At 42.7% G+C, this 22,824-nt stretch overlaps 1 long non-coding RNA gene across 4 annotated transcripts; it reads left to right on the plus strand.

Moving 5' to 3' along the window:
* Positions 1 to 16,299: 16,299 nt before the first annotated feature.
* Positions 16,300 to 21,542, plus strand: LOC102371944. Of its 4 annotated transcripts, none has more exons than XR_325334.2 (4): positions 16,300 to 16,437; positions 17,003 to 17,126; positions 18,854 to 18,997; positions 20,664 to 21,542. It is a non-coding gene; the product is annotated as an uncharacterized LOC102371944 (long non-coding RNA). The 4 variants fall into 4 exon arrangements; XR_325336.2 differs by having other exon boundaries at positions 18,854 to 18,976; XR_325337.2 differs by lacking the exon at positions 16,300 to 16,437 and adding an exon at positions 16,473 to 16,522.
* The last annotated feature ends 1,282 nt before the right edge of the window (positions 21,543 to 22,824 follow it).

Below are 22,824 nucleotides of genomic sequence, written 5' to 3' on the forward strand. Positions count from 1 at the left end.
GCAGTGACTATTGCTTATTGCACCAATTCAAATTCCCAAACCTTTTCCTTTTGATTCCATCCTCAGCTGGCTGTGCCCTCCTGCTGGTCTCTGCTTTCTGGAAATAGGCAATCCTCAATCAGACAAGGACCATCCTTTCGTGACACGTTTCGGTGTGCAAAGCCTCTCCCCCATCCCTGAATGCATTCCTTACCCATTCTATAAAATGAACATTCAAAAAGCAGTGTCCAGCAAAAAAGGCTGCCCAGGGCTCCACAAAGCTTCAGCACCTTGCATGTCTGCTTCAGACAGTATGATCTGAGTAAGCTATGTATTTATTTTTCCACCATGCAGTGATGGACCCTTGGAAAAAATATTGAACAAAAAATGTAGCAGTCATTTCAGAGCTACTGTTAGTATCTTGAACAACTCTAATTAATAGCAACCTATCTCCTTGTGTTTTTTTAACATGGGAGTGATCCACAGTTATGGGCTCATTATGCCAAACATCAGCACCCCCACTCTTTTTTTTCTGGTCTCTTTTTATAGTATTTAACGTATGTTGTATTCTCTCCTTTGAATGCCAGTGGATCTCCAGGGGCCAAATAAGTAGTGAACTTTGCTGGAATTTTTTTAACAAAACTTCTCTGATCACTTTTTTTCTAAGTGTGTGCTGAAAGCAGGGGTTTTTGTTAACTTTTTCTCTCTCTTATTGGAGACAGCATGGGTTAAATCCCCTATCCCCTTCACGTATGTAAGTGGAGATTACATTTTCAGGAACATACAAGGCTTGTCATGTACTCACAGTTTAGAGTCCAGATACCTATGTTCACCCTTTGCTTCTCTTCTGAGCACATAGACTGCATTTTAGTTGCAAAAGTCAACTATGGGGAACAGAATTGCCTGAGTATACATGTAATACTGGGGACATCCCAAAACTCTGGTTCTAATAGAAGTGCATGTTTGTCAGAGGAGATGGGCCAAGGTGCTTACTGCCCAGATGCCTGGCTGGTGTGACATTTTACCACCAAGAGAGACACCTGGATTCTGCTCCCTCCATCATGCAGGGGTTGAGTTTGCATTCGCCCTCATAGCCAAAAGCCTGAACCATCAATGCACAGCTGAGGCATTACACAGTGAGCCAGTGACTTTGGCTGCCTGCTTCTAGAGTTTATAAAGCATTCAGTTACCACCGTTCCAAAAGATGTACGTCCCTAATTCTCCTGATTTTCCTTGAGGAAGTGAATGTAGAGACCAACTATCCACTCTGCTTTGCTGGAAGGGGCCTGAAAAACCTTTTCTTATCCTTTCTTTTGGAAGTTTGGTGGAAGCAGAGAATGACATGGCTCCTGCTTATTTCCAAGAGACAATATTGCATTTTTGTCGTGATGAGCCAGATTCAGAGCGGTCATCTTCATGCTTCCACTTCACTATTGAAAGGTTCAGGAGAGGTGTCTGTCTACCTGGCACTTAGGGACCTGACTTGGGATGCATATTAGCAGCCTCCATCCTCTTATGATTCATAACGTGTAGGCCTAGTACTACCTAGTCTACAACCACACACAACCAGACAGCAACCACGAAGGAGCCAATCATGTTTAATCACACCCTTTATGTGCATTCTGGTAGACTCATTTAGCTTGGCCATCTATACAGCCCCTCAGGCCTTGAACACCACAATCCACAAGATATATCATGATTTCATTCTGAAACTTAGAAGGGGCTACCATTCCTACAAGTTTCATCCAAATCAGGCCAGAAATGATAAAGTTATAGGCTGTTTCTACCTTCCTCATTATAGCCTATGGGCGAAACGTTGGAATAGCGTCAGCTTGCCTCATTTTGTTTCGAGGCTCTTTCGACGATATCTGTTTTGTTTCAATTTTGCTTTTTCAACCTTGAAATGAGTCGAAACAGCGTCAAAACAAAACTGGTGGCGAAATTTCGCACAGCCCTAAGCCATGCGTGCCAGGCACAAAGATTAAAAGACAGTCTGATGTCTGTGAGAAAATTATGCTATGACCTTGACAGCAACATCATAGCTCATTAGGAACCAAAAGAAGTAGCTTTCTGGTCAGTGATTTACGCAATGATCACGATCTGGATTAAATGAACACCCTACAATGCAGAGCTGAGGCTCTGCCTTTTACACAGGTCATTTGCTGGTGACCACATCGATTTTGTAAGGAAAACAGGAAAATGGGTAAAAATGGAAGCTTAGCAGGAGATATCAGAGCTCCATGAAAGATGGCCTTATTTCACTTTCTAATCCTTAATGTACAGCCATATCCTGTAAAAGCCTATCAAAACACTCTCAAAACCCATGACAGGATTGTTGGAGAAGCCATTACTGGGGAAGACGTATGCTCATTCACCCTTACCACCAGATTACCATGTATTCACTAATGCTTCTTACACTAAAATATGGTGGAAAAACAAAAATGATATATCTTTGTGTGTTACAAAGTTGTAACCTCTAAGTCATCATTCCCATTTGAAGAAGTAACTATTATGTATTCATTTGCATATGCTATTTATTGTATTATATATAATATTTATTACATTAATATTTTATTTTTATTTATATTTGAACGACTATAGTGGAAGCCATTTCAAGCAAACATAAATACACTTCTCAGATTTCCATGGAACTGAAAGTCCAATCTTGCTTAACATATAATCGCCTGACTAATCATAAATGATAAACACTTCAACTCCAACCAAAGGTTTCAAATCCTAGAATATAACTAACCACAGGCAATCACTAATGCCTATTTGAGTGGTTGAATCTGAAGGGTGTGTATGAAAGGGTGGAACAGCAGAATCACAACACCGTTGAGAAAAGCCATCACCTTGTTGAAGTGCATTGCAGCATGCTCTGATGATTGGATATAAGTGGATATGCAGATAGCACAGAAAAGCATGGGAGATCCTTCTAATATTGAAGAGCTCTATCATCCAATAGCTGGGAGCTAGGGTGTGGAAGCACAGAACTGGACAGGTTCATATTAGATATTAGGAACAAACTACTATCGGTGAGAAAATTGAAGCAAACAACACAGGGGCATGGCAAATTCTCCACCATTTCAAGACATGATTTGTTTCTCAAGTATAGTCTATATCTTAAACAGTATCTACAAGAACGATGTGGGATTAGGTGGCTGTAATTCAAACACGATGTTGGGTTAGGGGTCGGGAGTCTGTGAATTGGTCACCCTAGGTCTGATATTCTACGAGTCTATGGAAAATCATTACCTCCAAAATATATGCAGCCATGGTTACCCTGACAGGCCCAACAGGCAAAACATATTTTGCCATGTTTTCAGAATGGAAGTGAAGCCTCAGGGAATGAAGTTTATTAACCAGGACAGCCAATGTGAGTAACATATTTTTATCAAAGTGTACCAACCTATGGTTACCCTCAAGAACCATAGAAACATTTGACTATGGAGAAAAGCAATATCAGACCTCCAAAAAAATGAAGTTGGGAACTGGGAAACCCAATGTATAAAACAGATCATGTGTTCAATACCCAGAAATCAGAAACATGATCTAGTGTGCACCAAAGATAGTATGACAAATGTAGCCCAGGTGTACATGGGTTTGTACTTCCCTCTCCAATTGAGGGAATTATTGGCAGGGCAGTGTGCTGTGGAGGGACACAACAGCCCAGTGGCCACCTCCATTCCCTATAGAGTCAGGTCCAGTCAATCAATTATTAAACTATATACAGATTTATTATTACAACAAAACCATTAAAGGGTAAGGACATAGATTATATATATATGTACAAATTTACAAAACAATTAACCCTATAATAGACGCGCGCGCGCACACACACACACACACACAGTTATCATTCAAAATGGAGATGAACAGTAGAACAAACCAGACCAAGGATATTGACTGGGCAACCTTATAACTCTATTCATATACAGGCTATTACTTCAAATTATTCACATAAACTGTAAGGCACAGTCCACAAATATAATCAGAAGTACTTAGGCTACCTGGGCCCCACTCCCAAGGCACCACTACAGGAAAGGAGGTGGGGGGGAAGAAAAAAGAAGAGGAAGACCCCAAAGACTCCTAAGCTCCCCCACTATCACCCAGGAGCGGCCCATGTGGTGCCCCTTCGCAACCCTCCGCACTTCCTTTGATTTGCAAATGACACTCCTGTTAATACAACCCACACATGAATCCGTATGTTCATACACTAGGCAAGCACAGGTCCCAAAATTCACCTGGCAATAGCCAATGAAGAGCAGACATTGGATGGAGGAGAAGGAGATGCCTCTGTTTACTTGGAGCAGGAAAGGCAGAATCTTACTAAACGTTATGTACCTGTATGTCAGTTATCAGGTTGTGCAACTACTTCTAATGTTTCCACCTCTGGGTGGCACAAGCATCCATGATCCACTCAGGCCCTGAAGCTAGCCTACTGAGCATCCAAGAGAGGGAGATATGTTCAAACTGGAGGTAGCAGAAAACCAGAAGCTGTGTGGCTCAATGAGATGGTAGATGGTCTAGATAGGAGTGGACCCTGTGTTCTAGCTTTGGCTATCATAGCGTCTAACTTATGGACTGGGCATTATACTACTGTGCTTAGATTTATTTTCCAGCCTCTCTAGGAGAGGGAGGTTAGACCACAGAACTGTTGCTTCCTTGACTAATGTCCAAACAACCTAGTCTATTGAGCTAAAGTGAGGGGTTCTGACAACTTTAGACTTTGACTACGCTTTTGCTGTCAGAAAAGATGGGTAGACCCCAGAGTAGATTATCAACATGGCATCTTCAGGCCTTAAAAATCGATGAATCTCTTAATATACTTACATTATAACTTTATAAATGCAGGCACTTTAAAAAAGTTCTCAGCTGCTAGTAGTGTTTTAGGATGAAAAATGACCTCACTAGATAAAACAGATTTACACTTGACTGCCCATTTCCAAAATCAAACTATCCAATCAGTCCAAAGCATTTATGATTTGTCATCTCCGATGTTGAGAGAACTCCAATTAACCTGGACTCCAATCCTGGAGAGTACGATGACCATTGTTTAATGAATTCCAGCTGCAATTAGCAGAAGCAGGTGAAAAGTCCTTTGAATACTTTCAGAGTTAAGTTAATCGACACAACGGGTGCTAGAGGGCAGCAGAGACCACAGAATAAATATCTGCAGCTGCTTTTGTATTGAAAGTTGGGGTTGAGTTTAGAAACTACAGAGAAACCACAGACAATTCCCACTTTCTGCCTGCCTTTATCTTTGCTACTGTTCTTGCCTCTGTCTCTCTGTCTGCTGCCTCTTCTGTGACACACATTGACCCATACCTCTTATTGGACCCATCTAATAAACTGAACAGCTGATCAGGGCAGGATTTTTTCCGGCAAGATGTTTTTCACAGGTTGGATCAAGTTCTCACTTGAAATGACTCCAGTGATCGTCCTTCTATTTCAGCCATCTGAAATGTCTTCCAGAAGCCCTTGTACTGTTTTCTTTTCACTGTCACATGCACTCCTATTATCTGCATCACAGGTAGAAGAGGTGAGTCCCTCATTTCATATGTTTTTAAGGTGTTCAGTAACTAAAGTAGGGAAGGACTAAGAAAAAACAGAACAGAATAGAACATTAGATCTCTCCTCCTTTTCCCTGAATCTACCTACATGGTCAATCTAAGACATGTATGTTTACATGCACATATATATAGACACGCACGCACACACGCACGCACACATATATAGCTGCATCTCTCCTTATTAAGGTAAATCTAAAGCATTATTAATAAGGACTGCCTCAAGCAAGACACTTTGTATTATGGATTCTGTTTGTGTAAAAATCATGCGGTTGATTTTATTGCACACTTATCACCCAAGCATCAGAATAGTGGATGGTAAAAGGCTCTTATATCCAGCAAGAAAACAGAACAAGAACAAGGGGATGAAATTTAAAGCCAAACTATTTCACACTGGAAAGGAGATATAAACTCTGGCCCATGGAACAAGGCCCTATCTCTTTGTTACTGCAATAGATGCATTCGTTTAGATGCAATATGACAACTTGTGAGTGACGCGTGCCATCATTTCATGGTACATGGCTGGGATCGGTGAACAGAGAGACACCTTCAGATCTGGCTGAAAGTCAAGGAAGGAAGAGAGGAGGAAAGAATCACTTACGTATCCCTTGGTGTCTTTCTGTAACCACCCTGACTACGTATCAATCAAAGAACCAGCTGGTGGCTATCATCAAGATACAACTATGCACAACTATGCACCCATGCACCTCATCTCTGCCTGTCCTCCTAGACACAGTTACTGAGATTGAATCATTTTTATCTAAAATAGAAATAGGAATGGTTGGAGAAAGGAATGGGGGCATTCATGGTCCACAGAGCAGGAAAGGGAACTGGAGACTTGGAAACCACTGGGATCTTCCTATGTAGGTTCAAGCCTGTCAGCTATGGTGTCTGCAATGCAATTCCCTTTTAAGTGGCACAGGATAGCAATTACCAAACACTTGAGATGAACCTCTGATAGGAAGGAAGAAATACTATAGTCCCTTATCACGGAGGGATAGTAGAGGAGCTGACACAGCATGAAGGAATCTATCAGAAAGTATTACAAGAATCCCATCCCATGCCTCTCTGAAGATCTATTTTGTATATTTTCGTTCTGTGGTGATAATTTCAATTCTGATTTTTTTCAGTGTTTTGGAGAAGCAGCATTTCCCTTTGATCACACTAACCATCTCCCAGAATGCCTGACAATTTTCTCACCCTCATATGGTCCTAAGGGATTTGAATCTCATGACTCTCTCAGTTCTGAAAAGTGATCATGTATGATGGTAAAAAAAGGCCTGTGAGAACCACAGCAGAACACATTAGAACAGAAAAGGTCTTAACATATTTTTTTCTTTATAAGATAGAATTGGTCACATCTTTTGTCTTCCAGGATCAGTCCATTTAATCTGTTTTAGGCTCCTATATACAGCGCTTAAGAAGATGAATCCCAATCTGTACAATTGGAAAACACTGGCTTCCAGAAGAAATGAGAGGGAGAAATCCACCTGTGATTGCTACAGGTTGATTTTCTCTTTTCCCTTCAGATTTAAATGAATTCATTTCCTCGTTCACAAGAGGGCGGCAGAGACCATGGAAAGAGCAGTGGCTGCTGTATTTGTTATGAAAGTTGAGGTTGAGTTTGAAAACCACAGAGAAACCACCAAGAGTTCCCATTCTCTATCTGCCATTCTCTCTCTGTCTGTGAAAGGCATCTTTCATCAAGTAACTTGCAAACCAGACACTGTTTCATTCAAGGGCTTCCCCCCACCACCTTTTGCCCCCCTTCAGTCTCTAAATAACACCAGGGATACACCTTCCATGTGGGTGTTTCAAGCACCTGCAGAATTTGCTAGGTTGTTTCTCATTGTAAAAGGGGCCCACAATCTCCAAGCCCTGCCTGCCAAATGGAAGTTACATTGCTTATTCTAATTTTGGGAGATGCCCTGATATCATGATGATGCACACGACATGATCCTGACCTAGAAGAGAAGACAGTAGCAAAGATAAAACTAAATTAAAGCTCATGGGAGTAGACTACACTAGAATAAAACCGAGATAATTTCCCAAAACATTTTATGCTACTCGGTTCTAGGTATTTAGATGGCATCTTCAAATTACCTATGTAAAGCCCAATCACTTTTGCATTTGGGCACCAGTACATAGGGGGCTTGTCTACATGTGCACATTTACTGCGCAGTAGCCAAAATCATGCAGGTATCACATTTATGCCTGATTAGTTACTGTGCAGTAACACTGTGTGTATGGACGGACTTGGGGACTAACATTAGTCCTGAGTTAGTCCATGAAAAGCATTAATGTAGTTTAACACCTGTATGTGTAGATGCCAGCCTATTCCCTCTTACTGTGCAGTAATTTACTGAGCAGTAAATTTAAGCCAGGATAAATACATATGTAGACATGCCCATTGAGAAGCTGTGGATCTGAGGTCAATTGTAAAGCTATCCCTGAATATGAAGCAGATAATTTCTCAATTCTCCATCTTTTAAGAAGGAAAAGTAATGTTCTGATGAGTTTTTATGGGTTAACAAACTGTCCTGTATACAAAGTATTTGCTGATAGTAGTGTCCCTTTTGCAGGAGAAATACAAATGGTTTAATGTTAAATCAGTGACAGATGACCTTTCTTTTGAATCCATATAAATATCTATGTTCTATAAAAAACCTCTGTCTCTTAGAAAATAGCATGGCATGAATGTGCCTTATAGTCTGTTTTCCCTGCTTACTGTGGGGTCTATAGGTGAAGGGGTCGGACAGTGGGATTACACAGATACCGAGAATATCAAATTCTCTCCCAACGCATTATGCTGGATGCATGCAGGTGAAGATACAGCTGCCATATAACGTACTCAGCTGGTACAATTGGTCACTGAAGGGCTTCAAGGACCAGGGAATGAGAAGCAGCAGCTGCAATTGCAAAAAAAGAGTAGAGATATTGAGTGTGAAAACCACAGAGAAACCACAGATAGTTCCCACTTTCACTCTCCCTTTCTCTCCTGCCTTTCTCTGCTTCCCTGAACTTCTCTCTCTCATTTTCTACATGACAGGAGCTTCTTAAAAATGCAGTGAGAATATTTCCCGTAGGATTTTTTTATTTGTTTTGCCCACCACTAGCTCGATACTTACTTGAAGTAAGGGTCGTACTAACCATCTCCCAGAATACTTGTCACTATTTTCTTACCCTCCTGTGGTCCATATTTATCTGTAGCACATTCTACTCTCTCAATACTGAAAGGACATCAGACATTAGTGTGATAAAGAGCCAATGATCCCATGTACACATGCAATGAATGTGAATAAACTCTGGCGCAGTTTGTGCTAGAGTTTATTGCTGCTGGGACACAGTGTTTACACGTGCACCTGAGACTGCAGCATGTTGAGCCAGAGTGGTGAAGCCTTGGCTGGCAAGGGCTTGGGGGTGTCAGGCTGCTGGCCGAGAGCTGCTCCAACCTGGCTCAGCATGCTGTGGAGGGGCTGCCTGGGGCACAAGGGTGCTACAGTGTGCGGCTAGTCAGCAGGCTCCATCAGTATCTACATGTATTTTGCTCTGCAGTAAAGAACTCTGGCAAAATATAGTATTTATATTTACAAGTACTACATAACTGTGGAGTTAATGAGTTTACTGCAGCCTAATGGGCACATGCATGTAGATGGGAGACTTTACTGAAGAACTAATTAGGCAGCTCTGCAGTACATGTCTTGTGTAGATGGGCCCTGTGAGAACCACAATGGATCGGATTAGAAAAGAGCAGGCTTCTTCTTTTTTTTCCAGATTTTTTTTTTCCATAATAGATAAAGTAGGTTCTATTTTTCCTCTCAGGATTAATCCATGCAGTTAGTCTGATAATGTTATATATATAATATATAACCCTATATCTATCTATCTATCTATCTATCTATCTATCTATCTATCTATCGGGTTTTCCTATAGACATATTTTCTATATATTATTTTCTATATATTATATATATTCTAGGTTTTCCCTAGATATATAGAAATATATATATCGAAATATATAGAAATATATATAGAAATATATAGGCATTGGTTGTAGAAATCCATCTCTGATTTCTCCCCACCCCCACTCTTAATATTTTACGAGTAAATGTTATGGGTCGCTGGGGGGCAATAGAGACCACGGAATGAGAAGCAGCAGCTGCAATTTTTAGCAAAATTAGAAGTTGAATTTGAAACCACAAAGAAGCCACTAAAAGTTCCCATTTTCCATCTGCCTTTAGCTCTGTCTCTGCTTCTCTTTCTCTGTGACAGATGTCTTTCAGCAAGCAAGTTACACAGCTGGCAGTGGTTCATTTAGGGATTTTCCCTCTACCCACACTTAGAAATCTCGAAAGAGAGGGGAGCTTTCCATCCAGATTCAACTTTCCTCCTGTCTTGGTTTCTCTCTCCCACTTTTTCCTCTCTATTCCCATTTTTCTCCCTCAGACTAAAAGGCAGTCTCAGCTCTTTTTCTGTTCACTCTGCCTATTTCCATTGTACGTGTCTAAAAGCAGAGACTGCTTGCTGTGTATGCTGTGCCATACCTGGCAAAATATCTTATCTTGCTCCCAGACTCTGGCTGTTCAGAGGAAAGAATGGAATAGAAGAGAGGAGAGAGACATAGCACACCAGGATTCAGTCACAAACCAGTTAACCAAGCTGGATTTTGGAGGCACATAACATCTGCTTTGGCATCTGGATTTTCCAACTGTTTTCTTAAAGAAGTTGTTATTGTTGACTTGTGCAGAATAAATTTACCTGGGTACGTAATCATTCCCAGGAGCCTTTGCCACTCATGCTTGCAGGATGGCGTGACCATTTCAACAGCCACAGCAATTTTGGAATTAGGAGGTATGGCAAGGGTTGCCCCAAATATCTCCTCTGTCAGAACCACTTTTTATTTCTTCTCATTCTGCTATAAATTTGTCTAGTAATACCTGCCCAAAACTACTCAGCCTCTTATTGCTGCCTTGTCTGGTATTTGCCAATCTTCTATATAACACTCAACACCTTCAGACAGGTTGTATCACTCCTTGATGCACTTCAGGACCTCATCAGATACCAAAAGGTATTTGGGCAAAGCTGTATGAGCAAAATAGTGCCCCGAGTAGACAAATTCTAAAACTTTTGTCATCCAGCTGGACTTCCCAAAATCCACTACCAGCATCTAAGAGAGCAAACATTGTAGATCTTATGTCTAACTAGTGGTATCTTCTGCTGTAAGCAAAAAAAAAAATGTTCCCTTCTTATTGATCTGTTCAAATCTCTTAGGTACAAAAGTATTATTCTTTCATCTTTCTCTGATCTACTTAGAGTTAACCCAGCTACCCAAATTTTGTTATAATTTACAAGTCCTTATCCTTTAATACCCTGGGATTTCTAGGCAATACCAGCCCGAGTCCCTCGCCAGCTACCTGTCCTGCTCTTGAATGCCACTCCCCACCACCCATAGTCCCATCCCATCCGCCCAGCCATGTGCCCTGTCTGTGTAGGTCCTGCCTCTGGTAGTGGGTGTAGGGCAGACAGGAAGGGGTGCCCAGGCAGTGGGGCTAGGTCTGGCGGTGGTGGCAGCTGAAACGAGCCACCACCTCTTCTAGGGCTTCTGGGAAGTGAGATGGCTGTGCTGCGCACCCAGGGGTGGTGAGACTGGTTGCACACACCACAGCTTGGGCTGTCTCCCACACCTGGGCCAGGTGAGACCAAGGGACCTTCTATGGGCTAGGTAAAATCCCTTGGTGGGCCAGATTCAGCCTGTGGGCTCTATTTTGTCCACCCCGGCTCTAACATCTGCCATACATGCACCAGTAAAATATTAGGCTCAATTAGCTTATAAGGTTCCTTCTTAGCCTTACTTTCCTATGGTTCTCTAACATCTGCCATTTGTCCACCAGGTAAAATATTAGGCTCTTTCAATAAACATTAGACTCTTTACTTAAATAGTAACTAATATTGTTTGCATACATAGGTAGAGTGTTTTTCTTATGTTCTCCTAGTCCTGTAGCAGAAAGCCCCCTTTGTACATTTTTCTTCTGGACATGGATATAACAGAAGCCCCTTCTTGCCTGTCACTTACTGCCCCCAGTAGGCTTTGATCCTTACTACTTCACAGTGCATTTTTTTTTTCATCTTTCCCATCTTTACCATGGCATTTTGTATTTTATATGTTAGACTTTTAAACCCTTAAGGAATGTACTCCCCGTAGAATGAACTTACAACCTGGACCATTTTTAAAACTTCATTGAAATTGTAATTGTAGAGATAAAATCTGCTATATTGGGTGATCCTTTGAGTGAATGCGAGTGAATGGTGATCAGTAAGTAATTACATGACAGCAGCCTAGCCAAAGGAACTTACCATTACAAAACTCTACTCTACAAGCTATTTTAGTCTAATCAAGTCAAGGAACTCATTCCTGGAACTGAGCACCTACCCTATTGACTATTTCTGCAACCCTTAACAATACCATTGTAACTTTATTAAAATCACAAACTGACTCCTGAAACTGCACTACCAGCAGGCAAGACCCCTGTGACTAACAGCTGTCAGGTACTACTCAACACCCATGTGGGACAGCAATGTCCAGATTGGGCAGCCAAGATGATGCTGGGGGATCACATAAGTCTGCCAGAAAGGGATAAAAGGAAGTGAAGTGTGACCCTCAGTGGCGCCCTCTCATCCAGCACCTGACGTACGGAGACAGAAGGACAAGCAGACATTGCCTTGAAGGAAGCTGCCCACCGACAGCAGACTCCAGGGCCTCAGATAGGTAGATATACTGACACCAGTGCTCTCACAATCACTATGGCAGCTACTATACACTATACTACATGGGTTCAAATGACATGGGTTTGAATGAGTGAGTGCATGTATGTGTGCGTGTGTGTGTGCGTGCTTGCGTGTGCACTAAGGTGCCCAATACCTCTCATAACTCAAAGCTTTCATTTATGATTTTATTGGTACCTTCACATCCCATCCAATAAACTAGAATTTATGATGATCCCGAGAGTTGGTCCTTTGTAGCCAACAGTCCAATACATTTAGGTTTTGCCTCATTACCTTCTCCTGACTCCCCATATAACACATGCTTGTAACTTTACGGTAACTGCTTCCTAACTTCATTACAGATCATACCTGGCAATGTGTGTGTCTAGTCCTAAATATGAAAGAAAACCCAGCAAAAAATTTACGTATGTGCATTTTGGGAGTTTAGGCTATAGTGCAGACACTTTCTACTAGGCCAGGTGCAGACATTACACTTTTACTGATAGAAGTCATTGGAAACCAGTGTATACCCATAACAGAACAGAAGTTCAGCACACAAAACCAATCTATACCAGTAACAGAATACAAGGGAAGCACACACAGACTGGTTTAAAAATGGCAGAACCCAGCCTAAGATTTGCCCCTGTGCCAAAGGGCAATCTGTTCACTACCAATCTAAACTATGCTGCTTACAGAAAACTGTGTAAATTAGATCAATTCTTCCTTGGGCATTTGGATGTCTGTACCTAGCTCTAAAGTTCAGTACACACACACATATATGTATGTATATGAGTAACAGCCATGGCCACCAGATGACAGCAAAGATCACATAGGGGAGAGCAGCAGCTGTGTTTGGAAAGATCAGAGACTAGAAAATATTATACCAATGTTATTACGTTTACTGATACGGAGAGAGAGAGACAGAAAGAAAGACTTTTTTTACTTTTTATAAAGGTTTATTAAGGGGGAAATGGGTAACAATATAGCAAGGAAAAACAAAATACCCATGTAGGGACCCTGATACAACAGACAGAGCCTGGGGATTTGGCCTGCAAGACCTGCCATCACAGTCTAAAAATAAAAATATCTAGTACAACATCAGCCTGCTGAGACCCCTGCAACTACCCCAGGAAAGGGCTAGCAGTACCACAGCGCAAGGACTAAATGGCCACTCTTGACATTGCAGAGCACCTCCTGAACTGCCCAACATGGCTGGAAGGCAGGCACCATCCACTGGAGGACTACATGCTCAAACTCCAGTGACAGGGCTTCCTGCACCAAAAGGAGAGTCACAGGGCGTTGTCTGAGCCGGCCCCGGCAAGCCAGTTTCTGTGGCTCTTGAGGATGGCCATTTTAGCTTGGCTGAGTAAGAAGTTGGCCAGGCAGATGACAACCCCATTAACCACCCAGTAGGAAAGGAAGAACAAGTAAATGGCCTCTGAGTAGGCCAAGTCTACTGCCTCAAGTAAGACATTTAGGGAAGCAAATAACGATAACAGCTGGGGACATCTGAGGAAGGTATGATGAAGATCCTCCTCCACTCCCCCCAGACAAAAGGGGCTGGCTGCCAACACAGCTGGATCTATGCAGTGGATGAGAGTGCCAGTGGCCAGTACCCCATGTAGCAACCGTCACTGGAGGTCACCGGTCTTATTGGAGATGGGGGGCTTATAAAGCATGCGCCATGCAGGGTGGGCTGGTATGAGCGCTGGTACTGCTATGTGCCTTCACCATACCATGTCGAGCTGACTGGCAAGGATGTGTCCATGGTGAACTCAAATCACCCACAGCTACAGAGCCTTCTGGGGGAGCTCATTGAAGCGGATACCGGTGCCTCTGGAGTCCCAGCCAGATGGTATGTGACGAAGGAGGGAGTCAGCAAGGCTGCTAGAAGTGAGGCTTGGCAGACTGCACTGCAGGGTTGGGATATGGACTCCAGTCCACCCCACCACCCCTGCACAGATACAGGATTTAATGTTCCTCAGTCATTCTAGAAAGGACTTGATGGCCAGAAAGGGAAGCTGGCTCCAATAACTATCTTGTCTGACAGTTTAGTTCCTTCTTGTGTCTTAGGATTTATTTCTCCCAAGGTTTGGCCTGAATCTACCTTCTCGGGCTAAAGACACTTCCTCTTACCCTTCCCTCAGTGTCCATAGTGAAGTAGGAATGGGATAAATAGATATTCATCCTCCACTTCCTGGCAATCATTCAGATATTTAAGAACCAGTCTTCTTTTACTTCTAGCACTATATGCATCACAGCACCTTTTATTGACATATCTAAAAGCACTTTCCACATTAGGTGAGTATCTTTCTCTTTGCTTTGTGGGGGCAAGGGCTGGAGGAGAGACGGGGTTGGGGCCCAGGAAGGTACAATCACTTGACTTAAAGATGTCCACAGGATTGTGACGGTCCCAGAGGTGGAGTTATTTTCTCCAGTTTCTTCCCACAACTCTGCTGCTCTTTTCACAGGACTTAGCTGCCAGCCTGGAGATAGTCACAGCCTGGGCGAAACAGGGATTCAAGAACTCAAAGTGTATGTGTGTATGAGAGAGAGATGTCTGCTTATAATAAATATTGGTCTCTAGCTTTGCAGACACATATACTGATGTTGGATAAGCTACAGCAGCAATCCTTAACCAGGGTGCTGTGGCAGCTTGGGGTGCCTTGAAATCCTTTCAAGGATGCTGCTGGGTACCTCACAATATTGGCATGGTTAGCGGGGCTGTGCAAAATTTCACCACTAGTTTTGTTTCGAGGTCAAAACAGCAAAATCAAAACAAAACAGATATGGTCGAAACAGTCTTGAAACAAAACAAGGCAAGTCGAAACGTTTCACTGTTTTGACACTGATTCGACATTTCGTCCATAGGCTATAACGGGAAGGTTGAAACAGCCTATAACTTTGTTATTTCTGGCCAGATTTGGATAAAACATTGCAGAAAAGGTAGCTCCTCCTGAGGCCACAAAGCCTGCCATGTCTCAAGGAGATAGGTGCAGGGGGTTCAGAGAAACCGCATCGCAAAATCCTGAAAGCAAAACTCATGTCAGGTGTATGTGTTAAACAACAGCAGGGTTAAAGCTGCAGGCATGATAGCCCCTGTGGAGGCCACAAATCCTTTTAAGTTTCAAGGAGATCGATGCATGGAGTTTGGGGAAACTGTACCCCAAAATCCTGAAAGCAAAACTCCTGTCATGTGTATGTGTTAAGCCACAGCAGGGTCAAAACTGCAGGTATGCTAGCCCCTGCTGAGGCCATAAATCCTGCCAAGTTTCAAGGAGATAGGTGCAGGGGTTTGGGGGAAACTGTACCTCAAGCTGTGGACAAGCAAAACTCATGACATGGGTGACACTGTGCGTGTTAAGGTGCAGCAGGGTGAAAGCTGCAGGCATGGTGGCACCGGCTGTACACTCATGCTGTACATGATACTGTAGCCAGCAGGGCCAACACTATGCTGGCATGCATCAATTGATGCATCTGTAGCAAAAGCATTGCAAAGAAGTGATTCTCCTGCTCTGCTCAGCTCTACCCAGCACTGGTAATCAAGGGTGTCTTGATTAAAAAAAGGGTGAGAACGTGTTTTAACAAGGTCTCCGTTTCTAGCAGGCCTTCCTCCCTTTTTAATACTTAGTTTAACAAGGTCTCAACATCTAATCAAGCTCTTCTCCCTTCCTGGTAGGTGACCAGAGTTGGTTGGGTTGCAGGGAGTTTCAAGGCCCTTACAGATTGCATCTCAAAGGTAAGTCAAGTGCTTCTTTTTCAGGATCGTAGGCAGGTGTGGAGGGAGGTTTAACAATGATTGGATAACTAATTGGCTCATATAGCAAGGTAGTGAAATAGAGTCCACCTGCATGTATATCTGTGTGGTCACTGGTGACTGGGTTTCTTATAGGATCATTACAATCTGATTGGTTTCCTGCATTATTCAATGTATAGCAGAGGTATAAAAGATGTAACTTTTCTATCACACTTTGCATTTGTAACTCTTATGCATCTTGCTTCTGCTGGCAGATATAATCAGGGGTTAAAGGCTCCCTAGTTATGCTGACTGTGTCATGTGTGGGGCATGATTAGCTAGACTTCAATAGATTGAGAAGGGATTTGATAAATCTTCACATATGTGAAGGGTGATTATATAGATGGGCTTTTCTCTTTGGCTGTAGGGGAGAGGACTAGGACCAATGGCCTCAAATTGCAGCAGGGGAAATCTAGGTTAGGGTTTAGGAAGAGCTTTCTGGCTATGAGGGTGGTCAAGCATATGAATAGACTATGCAGAGAAACTGTAAAAGCTTTCAAAAGCAGGTTAGACAGATGTTTGGCTGTGATCATTTAGTCAGGGATGAACCTGACTTGAGCAGAAACCTGGGCTTGATGATCTTGTGAGGTCCTTTCCAAGCCCTTCTTTCCTATGTCTTTAAACTTAGCAAATATTGTATGCAGCAAACAAGGACAAAACCAAACAGCCACTTGCAAGAGTGTGCACACGCACACACAACTCCTCATTCTGAATTAGCAAAATTCAGGCCTAGAAGATTTCCTGTGGGATGAAAGGATTCTTTCAACTCAAATATCTAGCTGGTTTAATGAAAGAGATCACCTCTGCCACGAGTTCTGATTTCATTCTTGCAAATTGTCTTGTGCAGATTTGTGGCTCATATATTTTTTTTCATGTCTTCTTTCCTCCCTCTGCAGATAATATTCAAACAGACTGGAGGTCAGATAATGTTTGGGACCCAGGGCTCCACGCAGCACCCCAAAAGCTGGTTGAACCTCTCTGTATTTATGGAAAGCCTGTGAAGTTTCTTTTTTACACTTTGTGAGGCATATTCAAACTTCTTTTCACCCAGTCTCGCCATCCTCATGGCATATAGACAGGGCCTTAGGGTAGGGATCTGGATGTCTGGGGCAGAGGGGAGTTTGGTCTGCATGTTCATGTTGTTTTCATGTTTGCTACTGTTGTGATCCAGAGGTGGAGGCGCAGGGCCTTGCACTGAAGGGTAGACTCCCAGACAACCTGTGTATAGGTCAGAGGCCCAGTGTGCCCTCTGAATCTGTGACAGCACTCTCCCGAAGGGAGATGAGAGTGATCCTCACTGCTATATTGCAGATTGGGGAAACTGAGGCATGGCATTTTTATTTATTTATTTATTTATTTATTTATAAATAAATAAATAAAATAACCTTTTTTAGAGGTCAGGTTTTAAAGAAGCAGTTGTTCATTATGGGGTTTTCTAGCATAATATCATCACCAGCTGCATCCTACAGAGGCAGGAAATGAGGTGCAGTGAAGCTGGGCTCACAGCTGCCTTCCTTCTGGAAGGTCTATATTCAAGACTCCAACAGCCTTGTTTGTCCAGGCACTGACCCACTCGCAGGGATCCTTCCCTTCCTCCGAGTGGAGAGCACTGAGCCATTCTCAGACTTGGGTTCAGGGATCGAATTCAGCCACAGTGTAGACATGTACATAGGCTTTCTCTGTGGTGGAGCAAAATCTGGGGGGGGCACATGGATGGAGGGCCCTCTATAGCAGGGTACAGTGTACCCTGTGTGATGAGGTTTATCCTGAGGTGAGGGGCTGACACAATGGAGGCACAGGTACATTTAGCAGCAGTGAGCAGCCACCCATTCCCTGGGGTGTTCATGTGCAACACCCTGGCGGTACCCCAGGGGCAGTTGAGATGCTGGGTGTCTCCATTTGGGTAATGCATCAACTGCAAGCTTTTCTGCAGTAGCTGTTGCAGTCAGAAAGCTCTGCCTCAGTGATTTGTCCCAGGTCATGCTGTGGCTCTGTGGCAGCACTGGAAAAAAGGTACCAGGTGCCTGAGTCCTTGGCCAGGTCTGCCCCCTCACCTTAGGAGGGAGTGGGATCCAGGCTTAATAGTAATAATATCAATACCTAGTATCTGTAAAGGTAATAATTCTTATTATAATGTGCTTAAATTTGATACACGGTGATTCATTGATAAACTATATGTAAGAGGCCACTGTCATCCCAACAGATAATGAGATAGTAGTTCAGGCACAGAGTTGGGAAGCAGCTTGCCCAGAGGTCACCCTAAAAAGCAGTGGTATGTCCAGGTCTGAGCCCAGGACTCCTAGGTTGCTGCCCAGTGTGGTCCCTACAAAGGGCAAGCTGCCATCCCTTGGGCTGAGCTCAGGAGAGGGGTGAGGTCAGTTCTCTGCTCAATTCCTGACTTCTTGTTATGTCTTGGAAAATTCACTGAGGTCCCAGTATTTAAAGGCACTTATCTGCCTGGCTCCCAGGTTTAGGCACCTAAGCACCCTTATGTGCCTCTCCTTAATGTCTCAGTTTCCCCATCTGTAAAATGGTGCTTTGTCGGTCTTCTCTGGCTGTGTAAGGAGCTCTTCAAGACCAGAGGACATATGCTCTTACCCTTACAGCACCCAGCACTTCAGTGCTCTGAACTTGGATGAGGCCTTTTGTAGTTTTTACTAAAAAAAACAAATAAATAAATAAAAAAAAATTGCCAATTCTTATGATATCTTCATGAATCATTCAGTATTTGGTGTTTTTCCTTACAGTTCCTCATCAAGGAATCCTGCAATTACCCTGGAATCTCGACTCGGACCGAACAATCCATTTCTAGCCTGTGTGGGCAGCAGTAATAGCTTGAAATCATGAAGGATAAGGCAAAAAAAAAAAAAGTTGAATATTGTTTATCTTTTGTAAATATCTGCTTTTTTTATATACATATCATATATGTTTTTGGCAGGGGTGCCTTATGACTTTTGAACAGCTGGTGTTACGAATTATGGGCAAAGGAACATTAATAGCCTCTGAGAAAAGTGTTATGAAGGGGATTAGTCCAGCCTCTGAAACAGAGGACTGGAAAAAGAAAAAAGAGAGATCAGTTGGGTTCCTATTGCTTTTTTTTTGGTCATCAGCAGGGGGCACTTCATCTCATTTTCCATGTCTGAACGGGTAGGAGGTAAAGAATTGAGCCTGATGTCTCTGAGCTGGGCCTCACCAGATAATATTCCTTGACCAAATTTATAGTCATTTTTGTCTGCCTAGAGCTATCATTTCCAAAGCAGCTAGTCTGGGTGCCTAAGTTTTATGGTGTCCAAAAAGAGGTCTGATTTTCAGAAGTTGACTATGCTCTGAAATGCTTAGCTCTTTTCTGATGTCCAAATCTAAGTATCCAGACACCATGGTGATTTAAAACCATTTGTCAATGTAGGCCTAAAAACAGGGTTAAGAGTAGATAAATCTAATAGTTAAGCAAAAGTTCAGAACTCCAGTGCTGTAGCTCCCTAGGTGTTAATTAACAAATGTGCAAAGTTTTAATTAACATGGGACGGTCCTTTTCCTTCAGGGATAGCAGGTTCAAAAGGATCAGGCTGTGCTTTTAATTGGATGGTCTGGGAACTAATCAATGGCTGAAAAGTTTTGGAAGAAGCAGCAACAAACTTGTACTGCTCCAACAGGGAAGCTGATAATGAGTGTAAAGAAAGGAGGGGGGTGGAAAATAGAAACACGGGTTCTGTTTGCAGCAGTTCAGCTACCAAAGGCAGATTAGGATACTAAAAAGATAATAAAAAAAATACCCTTGGGTTAGATTCCTGGCTAGAGTCAACAAATGCATGGCTATTCACAGGGCTATCACAGAATGATACAAAATAGGACTGTTTCATCACAATGCCCTTTGAATTAAGCAGCAAAGCACTCTTAGCATTGTCCTCAATGATCTTTAGAAAACACACAGATACATGAAGTGTGTCCAAACAGATTAGACCAGACCAGTGGCCCTGTCATCTCCAGTCTCTCCTAGTCTATCCCAAGGGACTCCAAGGAAGTGCAAAACTCCCTGCAGCAGACAATTCTGAGATAAGCTGTTTTGAGAAGTTTTTCTTCTCCCTTTTATCAGTTACAATCTAGGGCCTGAAGCTTCAGAGCAGGAAGGTTTATAACTCTTCCAAGTTTTTATTTTCCCCCTACCTCCATGTACAGTATTTCCCCCAATGATAAATAAATGAATTTAGGGGAAAAAAGGGGGTCAGTGAGTGCGTTACTGAAAGAGTCCTCTGGCTGGAATATTCAGAAGTGTCATTGCACATGCCTATACCTGCTTGTGGCCATCCTAAGGAGCACCACTGTGAAAATGTCCACCCCAAGTGACATGCTTGTGGTATGCATTCAAAATGGTTTTAATATGGCAGTGTAGCTGCAGCTGTGGGTGGCACCCAGAGCGGGCTCGGCACCATGCATTCTCCATCCTAGTAGTCTCTATGTGTGGAGTGGGAGTGAATGGGTTTAGGGAAGATTCTCGTGTCAGTGCTCCACAGCCTGGTCAGAAGCAGCATACATGGGCCATCTATGCCTTTTTCCTAGACTGGCATCATTCGAGGTCAAAAGGGACTGCACCTTGTCTAACCTACAGCAGACTGCAGGATGGTTGAGCTATTCACACATTGCCTAGCCACACTTCACAGACTTGAGCTGCTGACTTCTCAAGAAAACCGGCCGGGCATGACTTTGGCTCACTGCTTGGCTAGGAACACCTGCTAGCATTGACCCCTGCAAGCGTGAAGAATGATGCCTGTGATTCCCCGAGGTGCAGGAAGCTGCCGAACTCTTCTTCCTGTAGTTTCTGGCTCATTCACTTAGAAAATGGTTTGAGATGTCCAGTGAATGAACTATGACTTAAGACAACCTTGGGGGCAACCTAGTGAGGTCAACTCAGCTCATCTTCTTGGTAGGAACTCTGCCAGGAAAGGCCAGAGGCATATATTTATAATAAATGGTGTTTAATTATGACCCTCCTTCCAGCCCTGGGATCATTCCATCACAGCTCTGCCAGTGCCCTTCACTTTTGACCCATAGACCCATTGCTTTCCTAGTGCTCAGTTCCCATTCCCCTCAGTCTTCTGCCACATCAGCCTTGGTCTTCTCCGTCATATTGCTGCCCATTCCCCTTTGTCTTGACTCAGAGTCACTCTACTATTTTGGTCCTGGCTCTCTCCTGTCCATCACAGTTGATGTGTATGGTGCACTTCCTTAGCCCCAGCTCTGCCAGGGGCTTCCTGTCATACCACCATGTCTTCCATTTAATACATACTCTTCACATAGGGATCAGAGGCCTGATAGCTGAAGCTGTTCAGGTGCCTGATGGGAATCACTTCACTTTGAACAGTAGGTGAGGGGGGTGTGTCGTTGAGTTACAGGCCCTTAAAATAACTGCATTTGCTGTCCCAGAACCAATAAGGCTTTAATGCAACCCAAGGCTTTTGGTGATTCCTAGGACACAATTAAATAGGAGGTTGGTTGTTCTGGCACACAGGAGCCCAGTATAGGAACCAGTCATCAGTGAAATCCTGGCTCCTGGGAAGACAGTGTGAGCTTTGTTAAAGACTGTAGAATGAGGATTGTACCCTCAGACCTTACAATCAGGGGATCAGGCCATGGGTCCATCTCACTTGTTGTCCTATTTCCAGTTCCTGTTGGTGCCAGCTGTCCAAGAGGAAGTAAAAGGAATCCTGTAGTGGACAGTTTTGGGCTAATATGACATGAGAGGTTACTGAAAGGATCCTGGTGGACTTGGAAGAGAAAATGAAGGGGCATCATGTTTCTAATTTGAGTGGGTACCTTGGAAAATCTCCCTTATCCAAACAGTCTGGGGCTTTCAAAATGATTTCTGGATTTTCCTAGTGAATCCTAACATTTAATTTTATAAGTGATTGAGTGAGACAGTGCAATTTATTCCTGGTTTATTACTTTAATCTAAATTGATGTATCATTGACTTAGAAATAATGGAGATAAGCCAGAGATAAACCTACATAAATATCTGTCCAAGAAGTTCCATCAATGTAACATGAAAGTCTGAACCAGATTAAAATCTTTGTCTTGTGTTAGGCAAGTGCTCAGACAACATCAACCAATGGCCCCTTCTGGCATTGAAATCTATGGGCCTGTTAAACTAAAGTATTATTTTTTTAATCAATAACTGATACAGCATTTGTGAAAATCCAGATCCTAAAATGTAGCTAACAGAGACAAAAATGAGACCAATTTAAAAATGCAATACAATTAAAGAATGGCATTAATTGGTACATTTACAAGGCCTGTTTCTCAAAGGGCTCTGCATTTGCAGTTCAAAGGGAAGTTTCAGTTTTGGTTACTGCTATTCTAGTGACATATTCAAATGAAATAATACCTTCAGAAAAGTAGCACCTGGTTGCCTTACTCCCTCCCCTGATTTACAAGTAACATCTCTCAAAACACATTTTTATTTTATATCTTGTTAAATGTCCAAGAGACCAATATAGAATATAACAAATGGTGCAAAGAAAGGCCTTTAAAATGGATGTAACAGTAACCAGAAGAAATGTCTAGACAACAACAGCAATACAGATGTGACTATTTGCTGCTTTATTCTCTTTCTTTCATGAACAAATGTGCTCTGTCACTACATACCTTTTCCTCAAAGTTATTTTAACTTCAAACAGTAGGTGCTGGCTGCATACAATTTCATTCCCTGTGTTATACAGGAAG

This window comes from Alligator sinensis, unplaced genomic scaffold (assembly GCF_000455745.1).
Source record: "Alligator sinensis unplaced genomic scaffold, ASM45574v1 scaffold526_1, whole genome shotgun sequence".
Classification (NCBI taxonomy): Eukaryota; Metazoa; Chordata; order Crocodylia; family Alligatoridae; genus Alligator; species Alligator sinensis.